Raw genomic sequence first — 9,153 nt, forward strand, 5'->3', positions numbered from 1 at the left:
TACCCACCGGCTGATAGAGAATTAAACATAACATAAAAATAAAGACAATGAACCGAAAATTAACATCATAAGAGACTGAGCACGGTTATGCTTTGCATTTGACAAACATCAATTACATATTTGATGTGATCGTTGTTGCTAGAATAATGTTCCGAGAGCTAGCGTTTAATTCGATTGTGAATTTGGAACACCATCTAACGAAAATCAGATAAATATTTTGTTCAACCACTTTGATTAATTTGTTTCATAGATATAACAACACAAGCTGTATTGATGCGCCTAAATATTATGAATAAGACGATTGCAAGAATTTGACATAGAGTTTCTTTTTAAGAGGTTTGATTCACTCGTGTTTTTTCATGTAGTTCGTTTAAGTGTTTAAATTCTGAAACACAAAATCAAAACTGAAGTAATGAACGCAAGTAAACACGTTATCTCTTGCGTAGTCGTTTTTCAAAAACAGAATATTTTCATTTTAAAAGAAGTTCGTCGTGCTTTTCACTGAATTTATATTGCAAAAATGACCATCGTTGCAAAAATCACACATAACGCCTGAATTCATGTTGCAAAAATTACCATCGTAGCAGAAACATGCCTGAAGTTATACCCAACAACTTCAAGTGCGTTACGTTTAAATTTCATAGAAATCAGTCCGAATGGATTATGATCCGAGAAATTTATTCATGGTGTATTATCATAACAAGAAAATATATTATTTTCCCCAAATCATGACTCGTTTTGTTCATTTCAAGAATCGGAATTTTGCCCGTGTTCAATGTTCGACGGTTATTCGGACTCCGGTATGATATGTTTCATTAAATATTCAATGTTTTATTGAGCCATTACATTCGCTGTAGACCTTTTTTTCTGCGGAAAATCGAATTGTGTTCTGTACTGTAAATAACATGGAAGTGCATCCATTCTACGGCCTATATGTTTGGTAATATTTTCTTCATAGGCACAATTTTTTTCTTATTTTTACATTTCCTAGCCTATTAGTTCAACAGCCAACACAATGTTGGAATAAATAAATAAATCAACGATAACGAATATTAACTGGTACGTTTATTTTTTATTTAAAATTTTATTTTAATTAATTGCTTAAAATCTCGGCATTAGCTCACATGCTTGAACACCGATAATTTCGATAATTTGTTTCCAAAAGTGACAAAGATCTCGGTAATTTATAGTTTTCTCGAAACCGAAAATCTCGGTAAAAGCAAATTATCTGTCAAATGAAAAATACCGAGAATTCCAGTTGTTTTAATGTTTACCAAGATGATTACCAAACCCTTGGCTGTGCAAATCTCGGCAAAGTTTTGGCAGTTGAACCATTGAAGCAGTTTGATTGCAGAAACTTTCCAAAATCTGCTTGAAAATTTAACCTGGCATCCCTCACGGGAACGACATGTGGATTTTGTAACCACTGATAAAAATCGGCCTCGTTAGACCGATGTGTTTTACACTTAATTTCGCTGCATATGTTTCGACACTTTTTTTTTTTTTTTTTTTATAACTATTTATTGGAATATGAGTTAAAATTAAATTATTAAGATTGAAATTGGGTGTTCAGCCACAAGTGGTGACTTTTCAGCCCTGTTATATATATATATGATTTGGTTATTACCATGAAGACATCATTTGCTTCCGCAATTCTGAGATTTTTGTGTAGGGAAAATTCTAAACCTACTTGTATTGTGTAATGGGAAAAAGGAACTTATATACTAACTTACTAACTAATACAGAGAGCGAATCGATTCAATTGAAGATTGCATCGATTTTTGTCGGAATTTGCTTATAATATTATGTGACATTACATCTAATGGTTCTATATTTGTGAGTCTGTGTAACTCATTTGTACTAAACCAGGGAGGACGCTTCAGAATCATTTTCAGAATTTTATTCTGAATCCTTTGAAGCGTTTTCTTCCTGGTGGAACAACAGCTTGACCAAATTGGTACCGCATAAAGCATGGCTGGTCTGAAAATTTGTTTATAAATTAACAATTTGTTTTTTAGACAGAGCTTAGAATTTCTGTTTATAAGAGGATATAAACATTTAATATATTTATTACACTTTGCCTGGATTCCTTCAATGTGATCCTTGAAAGTGAGTTTTTTGTCATACGTTAAACCTAAGTATTTAGCTTGATCAGACCATGTCAATTCCAAGCCATTCAATTTGAGAATGTGATTATTGTTTGGTTTTAGAAAAGAAGCTCTTGGCTTGTGAGGAAAGATAATTAATTGCGTTTTTGCTGCATTTGGTTTAATTTTCCATTTTGACAGATAATCACTGAAAATATTTAAACTTCTTTGTAGGCGACTGCAGATCACTCTTAGATTTCTACCTGTGGCTAACAGACTTGTGTCGTCACAGAATAGCGATTTCTGACAACCAACGGGTAGATTTGGAAGATCAGAAGTGAAAATATTATACAAGATTGGAGCTACACTCGAACCCTGCGGAACACCGGCTCGTACGGGTAGCAATTCAGATTTACAATTCTGATAGCTAACCTGAAGAGTACGATCAGTTAAATAATTTTGAATCATTTTGATCAAATAAATAGGAAACTGGAAATCAGACATTTTTGCTATTAAACCTTTGTGCCAAACACTGTCGAATGCTTTTTCTATGTCTAGAAAAGCAACTCCAGTGGATAACCCAGAAGATTTATTTGATTTTATCATGTTCGTTACTCTGACAAGTTGATGAGTAGTTGAATGTTCATGACGAAATCCAAACTGCTCTGGTAAAAAAATTGAATTCTCATTTATATGAGTCATCATTCTTAACAAGATAATTTTTTCAAAAAGTTTACTGATAGAAGAAAGTAAACTAATTGGGCGATAACTTGATGTTTCTGCTGGGTTTTTATCAGGTTTTAGGATAGGAATTACTTTAGCGTTTTTCCATCTTTTTGGGAAGTAAGCTAATGAAAAACACTTGTTGAAAATTTTAACCAGGAGTCTCAAGGCAACATCGGGAAGATTTTTAATAAGAATATTAAAAATTCCATCATTACCAGGAGCCTTCATGTTTTTGAGTTTCCTAATAATTGATTTAATTTCATCAAAATTGGTCTCAAGAATGTCATTTGGTAATAACACTTGGGTTGAAATATGATCATACTTCAGTGAGACTTCATTTTCAATAGGACTCACAACGTTTAAATTAAAATTGTGGACACTCTCGAACTGCTGAGCAAGTTTTTGAGCTTTTTCACCATTTGTAAGAAGTATTTGATTTCCTTCCTTGAGAGCAGGAATTGGTTTCTGAGGTTTCTTAAGAACCTTAGAAAGTTTCCAGAAAGGTTTAGAATATGGTTTAATTTGTTCAACTTCTTTAGCGAAATTTTCATTTCGCAAAAGAGTAAATCTATGTTTAATTTCTTTTTGTAAATCCTTAACTATGTTTTTCATAGCAGGATCACGAGAACGTTGATATTGTCGTCGACGAACATTCTTCAACCGAATGAGCAGTTGAAGATTGTCATCGATGATAGGAGAATTTAATTTAGTTTGAGCTTTGGGAACTGAAAGATTTCTAGCTTCGATAATATAATGATTCAAATTATCAATTGCTGTGTCGATGTCCGCAGAATTTTCTAAAATAGTTTCATGATCCACATGATTTTCAATGTGAGATCTGTAATCCAACCAATTAGCTCTATGATAGTTGAAAATAGAACTAATTGGATTAATTATAGCTTCGTTGGAAAGTCTGAATGTTACTGGAAGATGATCTGAGTCAAAATCAGCATGAGTAATCGGTTCACTACAAATGTGACTTTGATCTGTTAGAACCAGATCAATTGTAGACGGGTTTTTCACGGAAGAGAAACAAGTAGGATTACTGGGATGAAGAACTGTAAAGTAACCAGCTGAGAGTTGATTATGAAGTATTTTACCATTACTGTTATTTTGCCTACAATTCCACTGGACATGCTTAGCATTTAAGTCCCCTATTACGAAAAATTTCGATCGATATCTTGTAAGTTTTTGCAAATCGCCTTTAAAGAAATTTAATTGTTCGCCGGTGCATTGGAATGGCAAATATGCTCCAGCGATGAAATAAATTCCATGAATGGTTTCAACTTCGATTCCCAAGCTTTCAATAACTTTAGTATTGAAAGAAGGTAAAATTCGATGTTTAATTTGCCGTTGGACAAAAATGGCAACTCCACCACCAATTCCAGTAAACCTGTCAAATCGATGAACCACATAATGTGGATTACTTTTCAATTTTACATTTGGTTTAAGAAAAGTTTCTGTCACAATGGCAATATGAATTTTGTGAACTTTGAGAAAATTATAAAATTCATCTTCACTCGATTTCAAAGATCGAGCATTCCAATTTAAAATATTCAAATAATTATTTAACATCACTGTTAAATTTTAAATTCATTATAATATTATTTGCAAATTTCCATCCGATTTGAAATGCTTCAAAAAGTGATGAAGTCGAATTCATTTGGATGATCATTTGAAAAAGTTGATCTTGTAGGTAGATCATTTTATTTTCAGTTATATCGCCTAAATCGACTTCATTTAAAGAAGCGAATGGCATTGAAGGAATATTTGTAGGTAGACTGCCATTAGAAGAAGATGATTTGGCCGGTCTACCTATTAATAAATTGTTTTCGTTAGAAGAAGAACTGCAAGGCGGTCCTGTGTTTTGATTATTTACATTAGAAGAAATAGGAGATAGATTTCTACCTAATATACCAGCATAACTGACATTAGAAGAAGATGATGACGAGGTCGATCTACCTGTCAATAAATTGTTTTCGTTAGAAGACGAATTGGCAGGTGCCTTAGAAGAATTTTCAGGTATATTCTGTAAATTTAAGGTCGTTGATTTGACTTGTTGTCTAAGCGAACGAGCGTTTAAAATTTTTTCCCTGACAGGACATTTCAAATAATTGGATTTATGATTTCCATTGCAATTTGAACATGAAAATTTATCAGTGGTTTCATTCATTGGACAAACGTCTTTCGAATGCGATTTACCACAATTCAAACACCGTATATCCATATGACAATTTTTGGTTCCATGACCGAAGCCTTGGCAACGACGACATTGCGTTAAGTTTGCAATACGATTATGCCGTTTATAATGTTCCCAATGAATTTTAATGTGGGAAATGAAACGTACTTTTTCTAAAGTTTTCAAATTGTTTACATCACTTCGATTGAAGTGTATTAGGTAAAGTTCATGGGAAATTCCAGAGCGTGGTTTAGAAGTACCATTCGCTCTTTTTTTCATAAGTATTACTTGGGAAGGGGCAAAACCAAGCAATTCTTTTAGTTCATTTTTAATTTCATCAATACTTTGATCATTTGATAATCCTTTCAAGACAGCCTTGAAGGGTCTGTCTGATTTTATATCATATGAATAAAATTTATGAAGTTTTTCGGACAAATATCGAATAAGACGTTCGTAATCTTCCAATCCATCCACCAAGACTCGACATTCTCCTCTTCGTCCGATTTGAAATGAGACTTTTACTTCCGGGAGAAAAGTAGAAAGCTCAGTACGGAATGCTTTGAAGTCGGAAATCATCACCGTCACTGGTGGCATAGATTGATGTTTCTTCCCAGAACGACAAGCGTCCATTTTGGGAATTTTTGAAGAATTTTCTTCTATGTCGCTACAATCGGATTCAGGTAGAATCTCGTAAATATTGTTAGACGGCATAGGATCAACGGAAGGGAAATCCGTCCGTTGTCTTTTATTTTTACATTCAGATTCTATAAGATCGTGAATGTTATTAGAAAAATGTTGAATAACGGATTGTGATTTATTCCGTATTGAATTATTTTTAGCCTTAGGCTTGTTGCCTTTCCGGTTGGACGCAGGCATTTTTGAAATTAATGAAATTTTAAATTAAATTAACTAGGCTAAATTAGTCTTCGATTAGACTCCTAGCTAGCCTTAAAAAAGGCTGATTAATTTCTTAGTCACTCTAATATCACTCTTTGTATCACTTAGTCACTCTAATATCACTCTTTGTATCACTTAGTCACTTAGTTAGTGATTCAGGTAGCCTTGAAAAAGACTGAAGCCTTGAATCAATGAAACTCTAGGTAGCCAGAAAAAAAATTCCAGGAGCCAAGAGCTATACGCGTGCGGTGCGAACGACTGTTCAACACCGACTGATGTTTCGACACTTAAATTGCAAGTATTAATCACTTCAAATATTACGTAAATGGCATCATATTAAAACCTATTGATATTCCCTTAAATTTCATCAATAAACAGTAGATACATCTTAAATGAATCACACATAATAATCAATTTGATTGACACTTGCAATTTATTTTTTGACAACTTTTTAAAATCGCTTCTTTTCATTCATCAAAATTCGTCAAACGACTTGTTAAAATCCAGGCGATCTTTTTTTTTGTTCACTGATCCTATTCCGTACATCGCACTTTATATAGAACTTGAAGAGTTTTCGACTTTTTCGAGTTTGACCTGGCATCTCTGCTTCGAACATCTTTCCATAATGCAGACCAGAGCAGAGAATTTCTTCTGAGGGCTATTTACGGTTCTGTTCTAGTTGAATTTTTGGGTTACAAGACTGCCAGAACTACCCAAAGTTGTCCTTTATCTTTTGCTCATGCATTGGCACCTACCGCTATCAATCGAATAAACTGAATCGACCGTGTCACATCACGATGCATATTTTCGTTCGTAGTCTATGTGCCGCTAATCCACTTTGTACGAGCATGGTTTGCTTGGGGTTGTGGTGCTTTGGTAATGGTTATATGTAATATGTACATGACCCGAGCAAACGAAGCAGTCAATAATGGAACCGAAATGGCATTTAGCTGGTCCGTGTTATTGAGCTTCCTTTTCGAAAAACAACGGAGATAATTTTGTGAAATGCGCCTGCAATTATGATAAATAAATGTGTCACCCGTTTTTTTTTCAAACAGAAAAGCACTTATATCCTGCATCTCGAGATTTCGGGTTTTCCCTAATTTATCTTAGTTCACCACCCGTGAGTTTCCCGTGATTGATCAGAAACCAGTTAAAATTGTATATTGAACCAAATATTTGCGAGTGGTAGAGGAGTCATTCTCAACCAACCGAAATGCATTGGGAAATTTCTAACGAAATGTTGAATTAGAAATTAATAGTTAACTCTAGGCAGTCGGCTACCAATTAGTTTTAAGTTGAGGTGCTATGATAATGATAAAAGAAGGCGTTCATTTGAATTTATATTTCATTATTTATTTTTTCGAGCAACTATCGCTCTAGTTTAGTGAACCTCGGTTTGTATTTATGTTCTGTAGCTACTCTCATTTTACCAGGTCCAAGACAAATTTTGAATTTGTCCTGTTCTGCACAGTAAACATAGGTGCGTTCCTGTCAATTTCTTGACAAATTTAACCTGCATCCGTCCCTCAAAAATTGTAACACAAAGGTTCTAATGTATCAATTCGATACTTGCCATCGGAAAGTACTGAATTCACACCAAAAACAACAGGGTAATAGTTTTTTAATTTTTTACAATATTTGTTTTTTCTTTCCTACCTGAAATATTCTATTTGTTTCTATAATTTCTTGAATACAGAAACATATAACATATTTTGAAATATAGCAACTTGCCACAGATTTCCTTTGCGAGATCACCGATGTTCAAAGTTTCTACTTTTTTTGTTGTTCTGGTAATGGATTTCGTCTGCATGAAGAACAAATTTTCTTATGTGTAATGTACTCAAATGAGTTACAAATTGGTCATTACGAAAACAGACTTTATTCTCTACTGAGAATTCTAAAACCTTCTCTGAGAAACAATAAGTATCTGTGATTTTCAAGAAGTATTGTTTCACGCATAGTTTAATAAATTTCATCATAGACAACCAAGTCACATTTCGCCTCTCACCTCTCCCTCCTCCCCTGTATCGAGAACACTAAAATCCTGATTTGCAAGAATTATCTGTGTGGAATGCTCGTTTCACGGAAAATCAGATCAATTAGGCCTTTGACCTCTCTCCTTCCTTGTGAGGTACACTTATTACATCTTTCCCTAGGAAATACTCCTTGAATCGCCTCTGAGACGAGAGTATTATCTGTACTGGTCAAGAAGTTTCACCCACATGAAAATACTCTTATGACTACATTTCAAGTGCAATAAGTAATTCTCAATATTCTACTCGTCAGGACGCTCATTGATTGCTGATGTAGGGTAACGGCTCCCTATTTCATCTGAACTCCTATTTCTATCTCATCCCTTCACCTCATTACTTTGAACACCTGAACCAAACTGTAGAATGTTTTAAAATGATTATTCAAGCTATTGTCACACTTTCTCATCGGTAGAAATGGTTTTACATTCTTCGGTGATCTTTTTTTTTCATTTAAAACAAACTCACTTTTCAATTTAGGACACATTTTCTTCTCAAGATTTACAGTTCGTCATGTTTCTGAATATCTACTAATCGATTGGTTTCAAAACATGATCATTATTTCGCAAAACTACACTAGTAATGTTCACTTGGCACTTGTTTAATTAACGATTAAAAACTTCAAAAATTACCCGACAAGCAATAAAAGTCTTCACGAATATGAGATGAAAGTTTTTCACTTAGTTCACTTGATTGCGCTTTGTTTTCATCTCATTTGGTTTCGCAAAGTTGCCAATTTTTCTCATAATGTTACAAAAAAATTGTTTTACTTCTTCAAATTATCATCAACAAGTATTTTTGGTATCCGTGACATTAGTTTAATTTTATTGTTGATATTTATATTTCAATAAAACTGTTTCCACTTCGAATATTACGAGAAAGAGCGTGTTAAATACTAATGAAATCTAGTAGCACTGGTTTCTTTCCGTTATACGTCACTATAACATGTTTCATCGGCTGTGCCAGATATTTTCATAGAAAATCATGTATCTGCTCTATCTGTTTTCACTAATAAAATGAATCAGCTCAAATTGGTTTAAAATTTTAATATAAGTGTTCATCATCAAATTTTTGCACAAAAGATTACCATTTCAACATGTGATTTGTCCGTTGATTAATAAACTTTTAAAGAAGTACTGCAATCAAATACTAACAGATACTCAGAGAGAAAAGTCTAACTCAGAGAGAAAAGTTTACGAACCTTTACAAATCTGTATTAAACTTAGAAAAT

Source organism: Malaya genurostris, chromosome 2 (genome assembly GCF_030247185.1).
Source record: "Malaya genurostris strain Urasoe2022 chromosome 2, Malgen_1.1, whole genome shotgun sequence".
NCBI classification, from domain to species: Eukaryota; Metazoa; Arthropoda; class Insecta; order Diptera; family Culicidae; genus Malaya; species Malaya genurostris.